At 51.0% G+C, this 21,959-nt stretch overlaps 1 non-coding gene across 1 annotated transcript; it reads right to left on the bottom strand.

Moving 5' to 3' along the window:
* Positions 1-3,255: 3,255 nt before the first annotated feature.
* TRNAP-CGG (transfer RNA proline (anticodon CGG)) lies at positions 3,256-3,327 on the bottom strand. Its single transcript has one exon. It is a non-coding gene; the product is annotated as a tRNA-Pro (tRNA).
* Positions 3,328-21,959: the final 18,632 nt, after the last annotated feature.

Below are 21,959 nucleotides of genomic sequence, written 5' to 3'. Positions count from 1 at the left end.
CGCCGAGAAGAGCCGAGGAGACACCGGCGGCGGATGGAGAGGAGGTCGAAGGGGGCGGAAGGGCCCGGCCACGCGCTCCAGGCGAACCTCGGCAGCGCCGTCCTGCGAGAAATCATGTCCCCTTTGCTGGGACGAAACTAGCTAAACTCTGAACTGAAGAAACCCTTCAACGCCTGGTTTACACTAATGGAACTTAGCCATGGCTACACAGCAAAAGACGTTTCGGCAAAGTTTTAGACAATTAGCTGCACCTTCTTCGAAGTAAACGTCGCCTAGAAAGAACTGCCTACGCCTACTGGTCAGTTTTGCACAGGTAGAGCTGGACAGTAGGAGTCATGTAGGTTCAGAGGGCGTACGCTATAGAAAACGTGCAATATCTGTTCTTGTGATTTAAAGGCCGTACTTTTTAACGATTCATTTTCCGCTTCATTCTTTTGTCCCCCTAGCATTGCCGGCAGGCGTGTGCTACCTGAGGGCTGATAGCCAGAGAGCCTTGTCCTTCGTCTGCTCGGGTGCATGACACCAGTTTGGTTGACCAATGGCAACAAAACGAAAAGAATGAAACGTGAAAACAAGCCTAGCAGAATTTAGGAGGACGTACGCGATAGCGCCTTTTCCTTCTTTTTCTCCATTTCTCTCACTTTCGTGTCCACTTGGCGCACAACACGTTTGAACCACCGACCCTTTGTGGCTTATGTGTTGCTTACCCGCCTGGCACGCAGACGGCTTGCGTTCGAATCCCATTGCCGGCGTATTTCAATATCTCCGTCACCTTTCTGAGGCCTTCCTGTCAATCCTATGTCACGGCGGCGTCTTTTCGACCGAACGAGCTGTATATGCATCGCGTGAAATAGAACTCCAGGTGGGCTTGAAAGTGACCGCTTCCGCGATCGAGAGGCAAGTCAATTGTTTCGACTTAATTACTGCTAAGAAAGCATGAAAGATTGTATTCTGTTGTTGCTATCCTGAGGCCACTTAATGCCTTGCATTCATGTGGATTTAAAAATGGGGATACATACGGCAGCTGTACGCACGTAAGCCTCCTCTGACGGTTAATGCTCCAGAGATGACTGGAATAACGTCTCCTCACATTGTATGTGATCCTGTCTCACACATACTCTAAACGCGAATTAGACTACGTGGGAGTAGGAAGTGAATAAAATGTCCTCTAATATCGTCCTTTTTAGGGGCAGGGTATGCTGCTCAATTCATGGGGTAGATTTCAATCCCTAAACGTGCGCAATGCTTACTCGTTGGCAACGGAGGCATATTCCCACCGCGAAACATGCAGTTAACAGTGGGAGGAAGATTTTAAACGCGGAACCGCGGGTCTTGCAGTTAGCAAATGGAGAAGATTCAAACCTCGGTTAAAATCCGGGTAACTGCAAGAGCTTTGCATGCTTTGAAGAGGAGTGAGCTCCTTTTTTCTTCTAATATTAGCTAATTTGTGCTTAGAGCGCCGATACACAATGCCAATGGGTTCACGTGACATCCAGCAGCGCAGCGTTATTTCACTTTCACAGAAGGCAACTACAAGTACTACATGCCGGACTGAGCGTCCCACACGAGAAGCACGCTGCGTCATACTCTCTATAAATTAGAAGTTATGTAGCGACAGGTATCGGTCCCCATAATATTTCAGATGCTGGGGTACTAACCCCACCGGTCTGGTGGGGTAAGTACTAGTCAGTTGAATGCCAGAACTAACGACTACAATTCATTTCGCTGCCCTGATTCTCACAAAATTCGCGAAAATAAAAAGGCAGAAACATTTCTTTTTACATCGGCGGAAAATATTTCTTTACTCTTGTACACCAACACTTCATATCCCAAGGGCAGTGTGACAGCAGTAATGAAGAACAGGGCGCTAGACACGGGAAAGGGGATTTGCTTTTGTGAAGTTATACTCCTTGAGCTAACTCTCAATCTGAAGCAAGCAGGGACACCTTAAATTTCCAGGTTACCTGCCTAGCGCTCCACCATCACCGGCAGCTACTTGTCATAGCAAGCTCTTAGTTGCCGAGGAGGGAAGACTTGCAGAATAAGTTTCGAAGGGTCCTTTTCCCATGGGAGTATGGGAACCCCTGGGGGTTTTGGTACCCTTCACTCTGTTTTTCGTCATTTTTTATTCATTTATTTTTCCTGCGAATGGAACGCAAACGAAAACGAAAGACAATTTAACTCCACTTCTGCACTCAGAAATCACTGAGCTTGAAATCGCCACCCTTCTTTCGTGTTCTGTATTATGACTCGATCGAGGAGGGTCCCGTACTTCCGACAGAGTGCTTTGAAACACTTGGCAACACTCTGAAACCAACCGCGGAAACTAGTCACTGGAAGAAGAAAGAATAGAGCTGAAAAATGTCATTTGCCCTTCTGATATACTTCGCTCGTATCCATGCGGGCGTGTGGCTTCACCCTCACGGAGTCGAATATTACTTTGCTCGGCGGCGGCTTGGCACTGTGGGCAATAGCCATTTTCTTACGGCACGGAAGACACATTCCGACGTAGAAGTCGTTTCGAATACCCTAAAGAGAAATGATTTAGATGGGCACATTCTAGAGCAACATATCTGTAGAGGTGATCTTTGTGGGTATTCGAGTCAAATTTCAAAGTTGTGCATAGAAGCTATAATTTAGAAATAATTTTTCAAAATCACTACTCGCAGTAGCTCGCCGCCGCTTAGGGCGACACACTTCAGCACGCGTCCCCTACCCCGGTGTAGTCAGTGGGCGGAAGGGCCAGCCTTCAAGGTTGCCTATAATTTGAAAGGCCAGCCTTCACCAAGCAGAGCTTTCAAATTTGACTGGAATGCCCACGAAGACCACCTCTACAGATCTGTTTTACTAGACTGCGACCATCGAAATCATTTCAGGGTCCCTTTAAACAAGGCAGTACTTTTCGTTAGGCGGCTGCGCAAAGGCCAGAACTGCGGTGGCCTTAATGAGCTGCGTAAGGGTCTCTCCTTCATATTCTTCACCGCGGTCACCAGCAGGCGGTTTACGCAGCCGGAAAAAAAGGCGGTTCCCTCAGGGACAATGAAACAACACGGGGAAGAAAATTCAAAGCCACAGGAACCATTCGCGCATTAAAGTAGACGCGGAAAATTTGATGCTGCACACAGACCGCAGACGAAGCTGCTTTCTATACTGCAGACAGAAGTTACAATTATTGAAAACTAAATTGAAGTTACAATAATTGACAAAATTATTGAAGCCAAAGGTGGAACGCAAAGGGCTGAAAAAAGTTTCCCAGGGCCCGTCCGGGATTTGAACCCGGGACCTCTCGCACCCGAAGCGAGAATCATACCCCTAGACCAACGGGCCAGACGGTAGGCGCGTCTCTTCAATTCTTGACATTTCTTACCGATAGTACGCATAGAACGATACATAAAAAGGAAGAAAAGAGAGCACCAATAAGGAACGAGAAAGCGAAGCGGTAAAACTCGTGAGCAGGAGGACAATAGGCGGTATTGGCAATCTTCCCGAAATGGACGTTGCGCTGAGGTGGCGCCGCGAACGAATATACGAAGGATCGAATATACGAAGGATACGAAGCAAGGATATACGAAGGAACGTATATACGAAGGATCGACGCGCGCGGAACCATGTTGTTTTCTCTGTTGCGCACTTGGTTTATCGGTATATTCAGCGTTTTTGTTCTAAATTTTGCTGTAAAATATATCCTGGGTTGGCTTTTAAACAGCGTTTGCAAGATGATGCTTTTTCCGGTGCCAGCAATGCGACAAAATATGGAAACAGGTGGATTCAACGCTGTACCGGAACACTTGTAGAACCATGACAGCGTCGATCTAATCTTGCTCCAAGCCTACATTTCAAAAAGTTATTTTTCTCGGTCACAACACAAGGCGCTACTTATTAACGAACATCACTGAGCGCACATGACTAACTGGCGCATTTGAAGCGCGAAGAGTTTTCAGCGTGACTGTTTCGATAGTAGCAGGACTTATTACGGTGTTCGTGTATAGTGTTATGGTAATTTGTTATCTACAGAGAGTGCGGGGTGATACAATCCAAAATCAGCTTCAGTTTTATTTTTTATCCACTCCGATACTGCACTCCGCCCTCACTGTCGAATCAGCCAGTTAGACGGGTGGATGGTCAGTATCGAATGCAATGTGGCGACAAAAATTATGCCTTAACGGCAGTACATTCATTGCGTGCATTACACCGACTGCTTACGAAAAAACTGGAAGCACAAGGCCCGCTTAGTCGCCGAAACCCCAGAGGACAGAAAAAGGCTACATCATCATTCTCGCTTTCCACTTGTAAACATGAATAAAAGTCTCAACTCATATTTAAAATAGCACGTGGTTAACAAAAATTTTTGCCACAAAAAAGGCAGAAGGAGAAAGTTTTATCAGTTAGACCTCAAGCAAAAGTGCTGCAAGCTTTTCTAGCTTGTTTTTTGCTCAAGCAGCATCAGAATCACTGGGTCTTGCTTACCTGTAGCGCTAAATGCTTAAATACGCTGTCCAGAACCAGTTGCACGTACATCAGCCTGAAGACCATGCGAATAAAGCGCCATTGGAAGATGGAGATCAGAAAAATTAATTAAAATTAAGGAAAAAATCTTTTTACTTTGAACCATTACAAAATCATCAAAACACTTCGTTTAAAATTAACGAAAGGCTCATATCGTAACGAAAGTGTTATAAAGTTTTTCTTACTTTTACTGCGGCTCGCCTTTCACGCCCTTTCACGGCCTTTGTTTTGCATGCACCGTTTGCACGCCCTTGGCCTGTTGCGGGACCGCAACGTTAATCATATAGTGCCACGTATCATTGCAGTGTGTGTTCGTTCACGCTCAAGGCAGCAGGAAAGGGTCGTTATCACTTTTGTTCGTGGCGCGAGAAGCGACCAGACTAATCTCGATTGTTCGCAGCCATGAAAGGCTGCATCTAGGTTTTTCCAGATTACCGTAGACGATCTTGACCTGTTATCTGGAAGTTTCCTTGCCGGCTTTAAATTGAGCGATGCCGCGAGCAGCGGACATTCGTAGTTCGACGACCGACGAGCACGGTTGTTGCTTACGCCGCCGCCGAGTGATTCAGTTCTTTTGTGGGCGCAAGTCAGCCCAAATAAAGAGCTTCGTTTCCAAGACTGGTTGGTGTCTTCCTGACCGCTGAACTCCCGTCACTACAACGTGACATCTGGTGGAGGTGCGGGGTAGCCTTCCATGTACCGGACACCCCCTACAAGCCGTGACGCCAGCCCTCTGAGTCATCAACCGCAGGACCTGAGTACAGTCCACCGCGCTAGCCGACGCCTGCAAGGGGACGCACCAGAGTTCGGGAATCTGCCGGACCCTACCCGGAAGCGGAAGCCAGCGGAAACGTCCACCATGAGCTTGCCCCAGCCGACGACTCCAATCATTCTCCACCAGCCCCGGGTGCCACCAACCTTCGACGCTTCGCCTGGCGCCGACCCCGAAGAATGCCTGGAACAGTTCGACCGTGTGGCTGCCTTCAACAACTGGGATGATGCTACGAAACTTAGGTACGTCTTCTTCGCCTTGGAGGGACCAGCAAAAGTCTGGTTTGAGAATGAGGAAGCTAACCTCACGAACTGGGAAACCTTCAAGGAGCAGCTTCTAAAGACATTCACGAACGTTGTGCGAAAGGAGAGAGCCCAGCAGCTGCTACAGTCTCGCATACAACACCCAAACGAGACCGTTGCTGTGTACACTGAGGAAATGAAGCGTCTCTTCCGGCGTGCCGACGCAAACATGAAGGAAGAAGAAAAAGTAAGGTTGCTCATGCGAGGAGTTAAAGAGCAACTCTTTGCCGGCCTCGTCCGAAACCCACCGAAAACTGTCGCGGAATTTGTAGAAGAGGCATCCACGATGGAAAAAACTCTGGATGCCCGAGCCCGCCAGTATGACCGCCAGCAGCGCATTTTCTCAGCAAGCTGCCTGGACACCGCTAACAGCAATGACCTGCGGGATGTTATACGTCAAGTTGTGCGAGAGGAGCTCCGACGATTGCTGCCAACGGGAACGCAGCCGCAAATTTCATCGCTCACGGACGTCATCAGGGACGAGGTTCAACAGGCCTTGGGTGTGACGCCGACACCCACGCAGCCTCTGCAGCCCCCAGCCATGACTTACGCCGCAGCTGTGCGCCGTCCTGCCCCTCGACGACGGGACCCAAGCCCCTATCGCCCTCAGCCAGCTGCGTTGGACCGCCGCCCACTCGCCTCAACCCGCCCGTCTTACGAGCGACGCGCGCAGTCGAGGAAATGCGACGAGTGGAGAACTCCCGACCAGCGCCGCCCACTATGCTTCCACTGTGGCGAAGCCGGTCACGTCCTCCGGCACTGCCCATACAGAAGACTGGGCATCCGAGGGTTCTCTTACGACGCTCCACGACCCCGACCCGGCCAGCGACCAGCCGAAATCGAGGAGTTTTTGCGTCGGGAAGAATACTCATCGCCGAGCCGCCTATCACGTTCCCCGTCGCCATCGTCCCCGCGCTTTGTATCTCCTAGCCGAGGTTACGCCATGCGTGGACGCTCCCCCAGCCCCCGAAGGTTAAACTAAATAAAGCAGCCTCTGGAGGTGAGGTTGCTTCTAAGCACAATGATAAAGATCCTCCATCGACGAGTACTCAAGACCATGCCTCAACTACGACGACAACACCGACGACGACAACACCGACGACGACAACACCGACGACGACAACACCGACGACGACAGCTCCGACGACGACAGCTCCGACGACGACAGCTCCGACGACGACAGCTCCGACGACGACGACACCGACGACGACGACGACGACGCGGCCAGACTTGAAGCTTTTACCGTTGCCCAGTGAAGTAACGTCGCAGTACGCCCACCGCAGCCTCACTACTCGACGAAGCCGAGATCGTACACCGAAGACAACGTGCAATGCGCAAACGCGAACAAGTGACCTTGAAGTTATGATCGACGATCACGCGGTTACTGCCTTGGTGGACACCGGAGCTGACTACTCCGTCATGAGTGGGCCACTCGCTGTCCGACTCAGGAAGGTAACAACTTGGGATGGCCCGCTGATCCGCACCGCAGGTGGTAACCTGATTACGCCGTCAGGACGCTGCACCGCGAGAGTTACTGTAAATGGGAGAACCTACGCGACAATATTCCTGATCCTACAGCAATGCTCGCGAGACGTGATTTTAGGAATGGACTTCCTGAATGAACATCGGGCGATCATCGACCTTCGATCCAAGTCGATCAAGCTTTCCACGGACAAAGCCATATCTGCAGCGACGACAGCGACTCATCGCGTTGCCTTAAACGTCCTTGACGAAGTACTGAGCGTGCCGCCCCGATCAAGTGTCTTCGCCTGCATAGGTACTGGAGACGTCGAAACTGCGGAAGGCGTCGTCGAGGGGAACACCCAGTTACTCCTTGATCGAGGACTGGGCGTCGCAAGGGGAGTCGCCCAAATCCGAAATGGCCAAGCCCAGGTGCTGCTAACCAACTTCACCGAAGAATACCGGCATCTAAACAAAGGTACGACGATCGCTTTCCTCGACGAGCTGGCGGACATCAGAGACATATGTGCCCTACCCGACCAACCCCTAGAACCATCTAACCAAGGCCATCAACCAACGTTTGATATCAACCCGACATTACCACGGAGCAGACAAGAACAAATACGCAGTCTTCTTCAAAAGTACAGCGATTGCTTCTCATCAGCATCGAATGTGCGAAGAACCCAGCTTGCCAAGCACCGCATTGTCACAGACGAACACGCCCGACCACTGCGACAGAGCCCCTACCGCGTATCGCCGCTAGAACGCCAAGCTATTCGCAAGCAAGTTGAGGAAATGCTACGTGACGACGTCATCCAGCCATCAAGGAGCCCCTGGGCACCCAGGCAGCACAAAATGTCGGGCCCTTGCGGGTCCCTTATGGGCAAAAGGGGCAGGGCCAGCCCATCTAAAACCCCTATTGGACCCCTGTGGAGAGCATGTGGGCAAGCCCAAATGGGGCTAGCCCCTGTTAATTCTGCATGGGTCCCACGTAGGTATTGCAGGGGCTAACCAAGTCCACATACCCCCATCAGGTCTGCATCGGTCCCTTGCAGGCTTCTTGAGGGCATATAAGAAAGCAGATGTGGGCTCCATGCTGGAAAGCCCAAGTAAGGTAGCCCGCACAAAAACCCCGTTGGTCCCTAACCGGCTGTGATGGGGCTGGCAAGCATGCGAGCCTGCATGCTACCCACATCGGTCCTTTGTCACGTACTTGAGGGCAGATTGAACCGAAATGTGGGCATTTTGACGGTACTGTTTGGGCAAGCCGAAATGGGGCTGCCTACCCAAAACTGCTCTTAGACCTACCTCAGCTATGCTGGCATGCAGCCCATCTTGGGCAATGTAAATGTGGGCTCCATGTAGAAAATATGTTGGCAAGCCAAAATGAGGCTGCCCACACAAAGCTGCTGTTGGACCAACAAAGGGCGTAGAGGGGCTGGAAAGCTGTATGCTTGCATGCTTCCCACATTGGTCCCTAGTTGGGTGCTTGAGGGCAAAACGCATGCCAAGCCCAAGTGAGGCTGCCCACACAAAATTGCTGTTGGACCTACATCGGGTGTAGTGGGGCTGAAAAGCTGTATATGCCTGCATTCTTCCCACGCCGGTCCCTAGTCAAGTATTTGAGGGCAGATACAAACAAAATACGGGCTCTGTTTGGGAGAATTCTTACCAAGCCCACATAGGGCTGACCAAAAAGACATTTCTTTTTACATCAGGCATAAGGGCAAACAAGTGGGTAAGCTGCATGCATTATGAGTATCTTCAGCCCGCACTAAACAATAAACCACAACAAATGCAAATAGGGCTGTCTGCACAAACTCTTACTTCTGCTGGTTTGGAGTGGCAGGAAGGTGGGATGTCTGCGTGGATAATTTTACTGCAAGCAGCAGTAACACAGAACAAACTCAATGTCACTCTTTCTTGCTATGCATGGTGTCCGTGGTTTTTAGCTGTCATTATAAAACTAAATTCAGATTACGCTTTATCATGCCTATTCTTTCTATATATATACACATTGAGCACTCTTGATTCAAATTTTGTTATAGCCAGTGCATCTTATATCTCAATCAATTAAGAGGACAAGTGGTTCCAGTAAATGTGCTGAAAAATGTGAGATATATATGTAAACTATATATTTTGTAGGTGGCCCTGACAAAAGTACAGGGCTAAGCTGGAGGTTTGGCAGTGATGGTGGCATTAAATGAGGGCTAAAAGAAGCTTCCTAGAAGTGAGATCATATAAGTTTATGAAATGTATGTAGGTAAGACACACAGCACATGTAGACCACATGGCAGGAAATGTGGCCGATGCGTAAGTAGTGGTAGCAGATGGGCCGTCCGTCCAAGGTGCACCATTCTGAAGGATTACAGAAGGGGCAGTGCACAGGGAAGGGCTGAATGGCAGCAGCAGCAGCAATAATTGGTGTGGCGTGTGGGGAACGGGGTTGTTCAGGCCCGCGTTTGCAAACTCCTGGTGAACAACTGCTTTAATAGGGCAATAGTGGATTCAGTGGGCTCAGGAGAGAAGGAAACTGGGGTCATAGCCTCTAGTTTCCTTCGAACTATCCAGGTCACATTTGCTAGGCGCAAAGACTGGTCAGTATAGGTGTCCTTGCACAAAGATGTAGCAGCTGTGGTGGAAAGTTCGTCAAAACGAGGATCAGTTCGGCGGTGTTTGGTTTGTTCAATCTGTCTTTGCACCTGGAGAACGGAGTCAACGGTGGTGCAGTCTTTGCAGAGCAGAAGATTAAATGCGTCTCCGCGATCCCCTTCAGGATATGGCTCACCTTGGCGGTCTCTGACATGGCACTGTCCCCGATACGTACGCCTCTGTGGTTGACTGTGCTCGACCAAGAAAATCTTTTTTTGCACTGAGCTAGCGTCCAATTGGCTTTCCAAATAAGTCTTTCAGCTTCTGCTTAAAAATATCCCAGGATGTTATGTCGTCCACATAGGTCTCGAACCAGATGTCTGCTATTTGGCCAGGTAGAAAATCATGTCGGCAAGCATCATCTTTGTAATCACCTTACAACAGCCATCGTTAACCACCGTTCAAGCGCACACCCCTCATGTAATGTCCCAGCTGGGGGCCCTAGAGGTTCTAATAATAAAAAAAAAAGTTACAGTAGCATCCTAGCAGTTGTGTTTGCTTATCGCTAGTACATGGGGAGCCAGTCGTCGACACCGACTTCATCGGTGCCACAAAATGTGCCCGGTTCCTGAGGCTGCGCCATGGCAACAGTTGGCGTTATTGTTACCGCTGTGGATGAGGATGTGCATGGTGGCATAGTTACAAAAATAAACTGGCGGCCACTTCGGAGTTGTGGGCCGAGATAGTTTTACCCCGCACACTCCACCAAACTTTTACGGGGTATTCCCGAGCGCCAAGTGCCACTTTGCAGTCAGCAACACCTCCCAGACATCAGTGCACACCAGCTCCAATCGTCATTCTTCCACACACCATCCAAACACCCGTGTCATCTTACGACATCTTGGCTGCAGCTGTAACAATATTTATTAATCTTCAGTGCAATACATGAAACTTTCTCCAGGAAAACAATAATTTTCTGGGGCTCATTCATGGCAACACTTTATTGTGATTTCATGTTCGAGAATTCAAGTTGTTAGGGATGGTCACGGCTGTTAATGTGGGTTGCATGCAGCTGTTTGAAATTGCATGGTGAAGCTAAGGATAGCAAATGACGAGACCTGCACTTTACTAGTTGCTTTAGAGGCAGCCAGTACCATCACAGCACATGAACTACCTGGACCAAAGTAGCAGTAAAAAATTTTATGGTACTAGTGCGAGTGCAGTCAAATCAAACAGACTTTTGGTGACCGTAGAGGCAATATTAAATTTGGGACAGATGTAGTCTAGGTTAAGGTGTTTTACTATATGTGGCAGGCAAAAATGTATGCCTGTGAATTTGATGCTCTTGATGCTATAAAGCACAGCAAGCTTTGCAGTGCCATCTAATGCAAGAGCACACATGGCAGCGACTAGCAGTTGTGGTTTGTGGTGCTGTTATGCCCCTTATGCTCTACAAGCAATGCAGCCTTGGATGGTAAGCAACCTTTTGTACTCAGTCCTGCAGCAAGTATCAGTGTAAATTTAAATGAAGACTGGAATGACCAGCAACTTTTTTGCCAAGTGATTCACCGAGTTCTACTACCACACAAAGAACAACACAATTACTTGCACTTGACAACGGTACGGTGCACCACTTGCTTGCTTCCCCGACATCAGTGACCATGATCTAGTTCCACTGAATGCAACATGCAAGATCAATCATCACACATGGGAGTCAGTTATGTGCTGAAGGTGCCTTGTAGGCAACATGTCAGTGAATACTGATAGCATTTGACAGACTATGTGGCAATGTCTCAGCCACAATATCTGCAAGATGCCTTTCAAGAAGTACAAACAAACCTGGTTACACTGTGTATCACAAACTACTTCTACTCAGCAGGTTGTTTACAGGCTTGAAAATGGCAGAGAATATTGCTGAATGCCCACATAATCTCACTGAAGAAATTGTGACAATGTACCATTGATGCACTGCCAGCTTGACAAAATATTGCTTAGAAGACTAAGCGGACAATGATGCAAACCTAGAGCCGTTCGCTCACGAACACAAAGGATGAGCATTTTATGGGCTCCTGCTGAATCTCATAAAGACAATGTTGAGAAGGCTGGTTTATCACTGGCTGCCGAGTTCCAAGCATAGTTATTTATTTATTTATTTAGAGATACTGTCAATCCACTGGGGATTTTAACAGGAAGGGCGCTGGAACAAGGCACATCAAAGTATAAACTACAACAACGTCATGAATAATGGACACAAAGAGTGAACAAGAAGAAGGATTGAAGGGCAATTAAACGACTACAGTGTCGCACTTAATTAAGGTTCAATACATAAAAGTCACGGGTAGAGCAATAGGATCGTCGGATTGTACATTTTAGTTCAAGACAAGATAACATAATCAATACATGGGATATATATGACATTAGAAACGAACAAGCACTGGTAAGAAAAATAGCAAGGCAATAAAAAGGAAGTTGTCAACAAAGGTTCAGAATTCAAGTGTGTTTACGAGTGAAGAAAATTTTCTACTGACTGAGTGAAGATATCTAGTGATGTGCTGCGGGTAATGGAGAGGTCAAGGGTGTTCCATTCTCTTATTGCAAGTGGAAAAAAGGAGTATTTCAGGCAGTCAGTACGAAATGTGTGCTCTTTTAATGTTACTGAATGTCTGTGACATGTAGGTCTTGTCTCTGGGGCCATCAGGTACCTAGTTTTATCAAGGTTAAGCTGATTATGGAGTAACTAGTAAAGTAATTTTAGTCGTGCAAGTTTAGCTCTATTTTCCAGAGTGAGAATGCCGGCTGTCTGGAGTAGTTCGGTGGGTGAGTCAGTAGGCCTGTATTTGTTAAACATAAATCTTACTGCCTTTCTTTGGATAGCTTCTAATTTTCCTATGCTTGTAAAGCAGCTTGTTGACAGTAAGGGTAAGGATCACGTGGCTACATGATAAAGCCTCTTTTGAAAACGAAGTCCTGTTAATGGTGGACTGTTTCTAATGAAACAGAGTCCACATCTGTCTGACTATTTTGCTGCGGAAAGACCACAACTAACATCAGGTATAAAGAACATAATCAGTGGGACCATTAGGTTAGATATAACTGTGTTGGCCAAAACAAAAAGAAGCAGGCAGGACACAAAGCACACAACCCGAATCACACAAAAGATAGAAAAATATATATTAAAACAAAAATGGAAGCAACACACAGTAAATTTGTGTCACACCAAATTCAGAAACAAGCAATGTGCGCCCAAAAAGTGTACACAACTCTGAAATAAACACACAAACCGTGGTGCAATCAACCCACTAAAGCACCAGTCTTATAAACATAAAAGACAAAAATGCAAAATCTTGGTCACTCTAAGGCACATATCTTGCAGGAAAGTAATTCTCTAGAGTGGTACAATAAAGGTCTAGTTGCTGGCATTGTGCAGGAAAGTAAATAAAGTTAACTGCCAACTACAATGGCATTAATAGTTTATATGACAGTGCGACACATTTGTCACACTAGCTTCAAATGCTAGCATATGGACAGCGCTGCACATAAATATCACATTTTCACATGCTAAGCACCAATGAGCTATGAAACAAGCCATGGGTTTATTAAGACCGGGATGGAGGACTGAAAGCAGCTGGGTCCGCTTGCCGAGCACGAGACACCACCAACCTCCTTCTCATCTTCGGCTTAAGCAGCAACGCCGACCATGTAGAATAGGAATAGGTAGAATAGGCCTTGTCATGGGCGTCACACTTCCCCCTACACAGCCGAAGCACGCTGGGCGAGTTAAGAAGCGCCGCGCGAATGGTAGGGCTTCAGCCGGGCAACGTGAGCGACTTCAGTTCGCGCTGAACGACGTCCGCTTGCCGTGAGACGAGCTATGCGGTAATTGAGCTCGCTAAATTGCTCAACAATGACATAGGGCCCATCGTAGTGGCACAGCAGCTTCTGAGACAATCCTCACTTTCTGATAGGCCGCCACAACAAGACCAAATCACCAGGCCTGTAAGTGATGTGACGGCAGCGGGCATCGTAGCGCGCTTTGGACCGATCTTGGGAGGCGAGAACACGAAGACGAGCAAGGCGTCGGGCTTCTTCGGCGAGACAGAGTGTCTCAGCGATGGAGGGATCTTCAGGAAGCTCGTCAGAAAATGGTAGTATGGTGTCCAGGGTGTAGCGTGGGGGCCAAGCATAAAGTAAAAAGAAGGGGCTGTAGCCAGTAGTCTCATGGCGCGCGGTATTGAACACGTACAGGCGCGGACATAAGTAAACGGAGCACGCTATTCTGTTCGAAGTGCAATGAGGCCTTCTTCATTGTAAAGGAAGAAGCGTTGTTTCTCTACGTGAAAGCCCACCAACCTCCTCTACCAGCATGCGCGCACCACTGCTGGAAATTTCGATTAGGTGACGCGTTAAAAATATTCGAAGACAGTTGCATGCTCCGTTTACTTTTGTCCGCGCCTGTACGTGATGAACGGCAGGACGCTGTCCCAATTCTTGTGCCTTGAATCAACATACACTGACAGCATGTTGGTGATCGTGCGGTTCGTGCGCTCAGTGAGTCCATTCATCTGGGGATGGTAAGGCGAGGAATGGGGAAAATGCGATGCGCAGGAACGGAGAAGTTGCTCCACGACATCAGCGGTGAACTGCCGACCACGGTCACTGATGATAACCTTTGGAGGTCCATGACGTAGAACTATGAATCGTAGCCGAAAAGAGGACACATGATACGCTGTAGCTGCGGGTAGGGCTGCCGTTTCACAATAACGAGTAAGGTAATCGACACAAACCACTATCCAGCGGTTCTCATGATAGGATTTCGGAAACGGGCCAAGGAGATCTATGCCCACTTGCTCGAATGGTGCTGCGGACGGTGTCGCAGAGTGAAGCTGACCAGATGCAAGGCTAGTAGGTCGCTTGTATTGTTGACACTGGGTGCAGCTGGCGATGTACCGCTCAGTCGTGGCCCGTATTTTCGGCCAATAGAAGCGTGCCTAAGTACGGTGCAGCATCCGTGCTGAACCAAGATGTCCAGATGTAGGGTCATCGTGCATGGCTTGCAAAACAGAGTTGTACAGGCTCTTCGGGACTACCAGCAGGAAGCGGTGGCCCGTAGAAGAACAGTTTTTCTTCCACAGAAGACCATCCCGCACACAAAAGTGGCTGACATTGGAAGGATCTTCAGATGCCGCAAGGAGAGACCGTAGGGTTAAATCTTTCTGCTGTTCCGCTTTGAACGTTGCGACATCAGGAAAAGCAGATGACACTGACGTGACGCAGTGGTCCAAAGTAGCGATGGTAGACTCAGACTCGGGAAGGGGCAGCCTCGAAAGACAGTCCGCGTCAGCGTGACGGCGACCACTCTTGTAAAAGACTGTGTAATCGAACTCTTGCAGCCGGAGAGCACACCGTGCAAGGCGCCCGCATGGGTCACGAAGGTTAACGAGCCAGCAGAGGGCATGATGGTCGGTGACGACGGTGAACGGTCGTCCGTACAGATAGGAACGGAAACGTGGTGGTGTAGGGGTAAGCTGGAGGTGGAGTCACGCTTCTGTCTGATGCCGGTGAACTATTCCGCATTTGTGCAGGCCATCGGTTGTCGACATCAGGCGGGTAGGACGGGCGCCGAGAAGGTACAGGTTGGTAATCATGCCGCGGAGGATAGCCTGAGGAGCCGCAACGCGATGGTTGGCGGCGGGGACAAAATCGTGAGATGTGACCGGGCTGACCGCAGCGGTAACAGACAAGAGAGGGACCAGGAGCACGTTGAGCCGGCAAGTAGTCTTCGTGCCTAGTATTGGGCCAAATGTTCTCGTCGTATGTGGCCGACGGATGTTGGTAAAAGCGGGGCCGGTGCTCTGGAGGCGATCGCGATATGTTGCTCGGCCGCAGCTGTCGGGGCACCCGGTGGTCCTCAAAGTCCGCTGCGTTAACTGCGGTTGGCAGAGGAGGGCGCGTGGGATACTCAGAAGAAAGCACTGAAGAATTCCGAGTGAGTTCCAGCGACCTGGTCAACTCTTCGCACACGATCTGGCGGATCGTGGAAGCCATATCACACGACGATGTTGTGTCTACGGCTGCCACCGTTGTCACACCGGCCAAACGTCCGAATTTCGGTGTGATGCGACGCATCTTCAATGTCTCAAACGTGCGGCAGTGCTGGATGACGTCAGACATGGAATCTAGACTTGCTTTGCCGATAAGAAAATTGTAAATGTCTTCTGCAAACCCTTTAAGTAGGTGGCCAACTTTATCCTTTTCTGTCATGCCAGGAGAGACGACCTTGCATAACTTTATGATTTCTTCAATTGTAGGGGTGCGTTTATTAGGCGTCCTCAAGAGACCGAACCGCCGTGCAGGATCTGGCAGCGTAGACGGGTGTAGCCAGCACCAAGAGAGCGGGGCAACTTCGTCGTCGTCAGGTGCAGCGTAGTGTCGGCGCATAACTTCGTCGTCGTCAGGTGCAGCGTAGTGTCGGCGCATGGCGGTAGCGGAACCTGTCAGAGTTAGCACACTACAGTTTCCCCCGGGTGAAAAGGAGCCAGCCTGGCGTCTTAAGGGGAAGGAAGAACAGAGGGGTCGTAGTACGGCTTCAGTCGGTTGACGTGGACGGTTTCGCGGCCACGGCGACGCAAGTCCGCAGCGGGTGCAACAGGCTCAACAATGTAATTGACCTGAGAGGTTTGCTTGAGAACCCGGTAGGGACCATGATACCGATGCAGCAGTTTCCGCGAAAGGCCGGGAGTTATGGGAGGCACCCAGAGCCACACAAGGGAGTCGGCAGGGTAGGAGGTAGAGGCCGCGGAAGTGTCGCGGTCATGTTTTTGCTGCCACTGGGTCTGCGTGGTAAACGAGCGAGCAAGCTGGCGGCATTCTTCGGCGTACCTGGCAGCGTCGGACAGTGGCGTGGACTCGGAAATGTCGGGTCGGTAGCGAAGAAGAGTATCCATCGTGCAGGGGGGCTCGCAGCCGTACAGAAGAAAGAAGGGAGAGAATCCAGTGGTGGTTTGTGTCGCAGTGTTATATGCGTAGGTGACGAAGGGAACAACTTGGTCCCAGTTGGAGTGGTTGGCGTCGACGTACATGGACAGCACGTCACTGAGGGTTCGGTTGAAACGCTCGGTCAGGCCGTTGGTCTGAGGGTGGTAAGACGAAGCGGTTCGATGGATAATGCGGCATTCCTTGAGGAGGGCCTCAAGAGCGTCAGACAGGAATACGCGTCCACGGTCGCTGAGCAGTTCTTGAGGAGCACCATGGCGAGGAATCAGGTTCTTTAGAAGAAAGGAAGCCACGTCGCGGGCGGACGCAGATGGTAATGGAGACGTTTCAGCATAACGTGTGAGATGATTCACGGCCACGATAATCCAGCGGTGACCAGCGGGAGTGGGAGGGAGGGGGCCGTAGAGGTCTATGCCAACGCGGTCAAACGGGCGGGCAGGGCAGGGTAACGGCTGCAGTGGAGCAGGCGAGGTGTGAGGCGGACATTTACGCCGTTGACAGGATGGGCAAGATCGCACAAAGTGGCGAACAAAGCGGTACATGCCACGCCAGTAGAATCGGAGACGCAGATGCGTATAGGTTTTTAACACGCTGCCGTGGGCACACTGGGGGTCCGCATGGAAAGCGGCGCAAATGTCGGTGCGTAGATGGCGGGGGATCACTAGGAGCCATTTGCGTTCGTCGAACAGGTAATTGCGACGATAGAGGAGACCGTCCCAAATAGAAAAGTGACGGGCTTGACGTAAGAGGGAACGGGACGAATTATCAGTCGTAGGACTCGAAAGGAAGTTATTAAGAGTGGCGATCCAAGGGTCTTTCCACTGCTCGGTGGACATGTCGGCAGTGGCAAGCGAGGACAAGTCGTAAGCAGACACAGGAGCAGGCGATGAAGCACTAGGTAGCGGCGAGCGGGAAAGAGCGTCCGCGTCATTATGCTTGAGGCCAGAGCGGTAAATGACATGAATGTCATACTCCTGCAGTCGCAGAGCCCAGCGAGCTAGGCGCCCTGACGGGTCTTTGAGAGAGGCCAGCCAGCACAGGGCATGGTGGTCGGTTACTATACAGAACGGGCGACCGTAGACATAGGGACGAAATTTTCCAAAGGCCCAAATGATGGCCAAACATTCTCGTTTGGTAACAGAATAGTTGGCCTCCGCTTTGCTCAAGGTCCGACTGGCGTAGGCGACCACATATTCACGGAAGCCAGGTTTGCGTTGGGTGAGAACGGCACCAGTCCAATACCACTGGCGTCAGTGTGGATCTCAGTAGGCGCAGTCGGGTCAAAGTGGCGCAGGATGGGAGGCGAAACCAAAAGGCGGCGCAAGGTGTCGAAGGCATCATCGCAAACAGGCGTCCAAGCGGAGAGGCTGGAGCTGCCGGCGAGTAGCTGTGTCAGGGGAGCGATGATCGAGGCGAAATTCAAGATGAAGCGACGGAAGTAAGAGCAAAGGCCAACGAAGCTACGGAGCTGCTTCAGTGAGGTGGGCTTCGGAAATTCGGCAACTGCACGAAGTTTGGCGGGGTCCGGAAGAATGCCGTCTTTAGAGACTACGTGTCCTAAAATGGTGAGTTGTCGGGCAGCAAAGCGGCATTTTTTCAAATTCATCTGGAGCCCAGCGTTAGTAAGACAAGTCAGAACGCGCTCGAGGCGGATGAGATGAGAAGAAAAGTCCGCAGAAAAGACGACGATGTCATCGAGATAGCAAAGACAACTCTCCCACTTGAGTCCACTAAGGATAGTGTCCATCAGGCGTTCGAAAGTTGCCGGGGCGTTGCAAAGGCCAAACGGCATGACGTTGAACTCATATAAGCCGTCAGGTGTTATGAAGGCAGTTTTTGAGTGATCAGCGTCAGCCATGGGCACCTGCCAGTAGCCTGACCTCAAATCCAGCGAGGAGAAATACTCAGCTCCCTGCAAGCAGTCCAGGGCGTCATCGATTCGTGGCAGGGGATAGACGTCCTTGCGTGTGATGTTGTTGAGCCGGCGGTAATCAACACAGAACCTGATGGAACCATCTTTCTTTTTTACCAACACAACAGGGGACGCCCAGGGACTGTGGGAGGGCTGTATGACACCCCGACGGAGCATGTCGTCCACGTGATCAGAAATGACGTGGCGCTCAGAAGCCGAGACACGATAGGGGCGCTGGCGAAGAGGGGCGTGTGTACCGGTGTCGATGGTGTGCGCAACGACAGACGTACGGCCCAAGGCAGTCTGAGGAAGATCGAAAGAAGAACTGAAGCGCTGCAGGAGGGCGACGAGTTGATCACGTAGCGCGGGTGGAAGGTCGGCGTCAATGGCACGGTGGAAGACGTCGGAGGGCGGTGGATCATTCTTAACATCACAAGAGCTGAGCACATCGACATCGAAGGAAGCGGTGGTATCAAGAATAGGGTAGGGAAGGCAGGAATCAAGTTCTTCAACACGCCCGAGGCATTCACCTCGGAGCACTGCTGACGGGCACGAAGATGGGTTCGAGACGTAAATTGCACTTTGTCCATGGTCGATCGTCAGAACAGCAAAGGGAAGCAGGAGGCAGGGACGGCGGGAAGCGGTTTCGGAAGGCGTGAAGAAAACAGTTGAATGAGGGACACCGGCACAGGAGAGGGGTACGAGGGCAGCAGAAAACGGAGGAATGTCGGTATCAGTCGCGACCACAAGTTTGGCAGACTGTGTAGGTACGTCGCAAAAGGGAGCGTCACACAGCGGAGAAAAGGCGATTTCCGCTCGAGCGCAGTCAATAACGGCACAATGAGTCAAAAGGAAGTCACATCCCAGGATGATGTCGTGTGAGCAGTGAGACAGCACAATAAACTCGATGGTGTACAAAACATCTTGAATGAGGACACGGGCCGTACATGCGGCTGAGGGATGAATGCGCTGTGATGAGGCAGTGCGAAGCGAAAAGTCAGAAAGTGGGGTAGTCACTTTGCGGAGTTGGTGGCAGAGAGCTTCACTTATGACAGATACTGCAGCGCCCGTGTCGACGAGGGCGAGAACCTTGGCACCTTCCACGAACACTACAATTACATTAGCGGGACGACACGGAGGACTTGAGGAGTTCGAAACAAGCGCAGTTCTTGCCCCCGGAACTGCGGCTGTTAATTTCCCTCAAGCGCGGAGCTAGAACGTCGCAGCATAGGAGAAGGGGAACGGCGTCGAGGGGAAGGCGATCGGCAAGTGGTGTAAATTTGGCGATCAGGGGAAACAAAGGGGGGACCAGGTGGCCGTCTCGGCGAGGATAGTTTGGCATCGTACGGGTAGGAGCGCAGATCAGGTCGAGAAGGCGGAAGGCGCTGGCGGCAAAGCCGCGCGACATGGCCGGGCAGACCACAGGCGTAACAGATGGGTCGGTTGTCCACAGTACGCCAGGGATTCGTAGGATGTGGGCGAACCCTTGAGAATGGAGCTTGAGACGTGGGCTCAGACGGCGGCGGAGGACGGAAAGAAGGGGCGGCCTGGTAGGAATCGGGTGCCGGCGTATGCCGTGGCCTGGCCACCGCTTGGGCGTACGTCAGGGGTGCTGTCACAGGCGGGAGCACAGGGCTGGACGGTAGCAGATCAGCGACTTGGTCTTGCACGACACGGCGAATAATAGGAGCCAAAGACGGGGTCGAGTCAGGAACTTGATGGGTGGGGTCTTGAAAATGGGATATCAGGGACAGCTGGCGAGCGACCTCTTCACGAACAAAGGCTTTGATTTGGTTGAGAAGAGGGGAGTCCTCAGGAGTAGTACCGCCCAGGGCCAGTGTGGAGAGGGCTTCGTCGCAGACACCGGCACGCCGTGTAGAAGCGCGCTGCTTGCGGAGCTCGTCGTAGCTCTGGCAAAGCTTAATAACCTCACTGATGGTGGTGGGATTTTTCGCGAGGAGCATCTGAAATGCGTCGTCAGCGATGCCTTTGAGGATATGGTGGATCTTGTCCGCTTCTGGCATGGCGGCGTTGACACGTTTGCAGAGGTCAACGATGTCCTCAATGTAACTTGTGAAGGTCTCGTCAGTGCGTTGAGCGCGGTCCCGTAAGCGCTGTTCGGCACGGAGCTTGCGCATCGCAGGGCGGCCGAACACTTCCGCAAAGCTCTTCTTAAATACGGGCCAAGTGGGTAGGTCCGCCTCATGGTTTCGAAACCAGAGGTTCGCCACGTCCGTGAGATAAAAGATGACGTTACTCAGCTTGATAGTGTCGTCCCACTTGTTATAGCTGCTCACTCACTCATACGATGACAACCAGTCGTCAACATCATGGTCGGCAGTGCCACTGAAGAGGGCAGGGTCACGCTGCCGGATGACGCCAGAACAAATGACGGTGGTTGAACTGGCCGCCGGTGTTGGGGCAGTCTCATCTAGCATGGTTGACACAGGCGGCAGCGTACGGCTCCGGAGTTCCAGGTTGATAGGGGATGTACCCAGCACCTCCACCAATTGTAGGGGTGCGTTTATTAGGCGTCCTCAAGAGACCGAACCGCCGTGCAGGATCTGGCAGCGTAGACGGGCGTAGCCAGCACCAAGAGAGCGGGGCAACTTCGTCGTCGTCAGGCGCAGCGTAGTGTCGGCGCATAACTTCGTCGTCGTCAGGCGCAGCGCAGTGTCGGCGCATGGCGGTAGCGGAACCTGTAACAGTTGGCACACTACACAATGTACTTTGTACAGGTCTCTCCGGGAAGCTGAGCCCTTTGCGCAAGCGCTTGTTCAGCCCGCTTCTTCTTCGTGACAGAGTCGCCGAAACACTTCTTTAGCTCATCTACAAAGCGATCCCATGTCGTAAATGAATCCTCGTGGTTGTCATACCACGTTAGGGCCGTGTCGGTCAGGGAAAAGACGACGTTGGCAAGTCCGGGCACAAGAGTTCCACTTATTGTAGCGGCTCACCCATTGGTAGTGGGTAAGCCATTCATCCACGTCTTCGCTGGTTGAGCCTGCGAACGGCCGTGGCTCCAGGAAATGCTGCCATGAACTGCTGGGCACAGACCTCAGAGCGTCGCCGTCCAGGGACATCATGAGCACAGAAGGCGGCAGACCAACAATGCGACGACTCCGGCGAGGTTGCAGCAGAGGATCCGTCTTCTCTAGAGAGAGGGGAACCAGTATACCCAGCACCTCCACCAAGATGTTACGTCCAGGGTTTATTAAGACCGGGACAGAGGACTGAAAGCAGCTGGGTCCGCTTGCCGAGCACGAGACACCACCAACCTCCTTCTCCTCATCTTCGGCTTAGGCAGCAACGCCGACCATGTAGAATAGGAATAGGTAGAATACGCCTTGTCATGGGCATCACAATATTGTTACGTTGCCCGAAAGGTTAGTCACAAGCAAGGGCGACCGGAGCGCAGAGC

This window comes from Amblyomma mixtum, chromosome 3 (genome assembly GCF_055824585.1).
Source record: "Amblyomma mixtum isolate Tamu chromosome 3, ASM5582458v1, whole genome shotgun sequence".
NCBI lineage: Eukaryota > Metazoa > Arthropoda > Arachnida > Ixodida > Ixodidae > Amblyomma > Amblyomma mixtum.
This window is presented reverse-complemented; position numbering and strand designations above follow the sequence as displayed.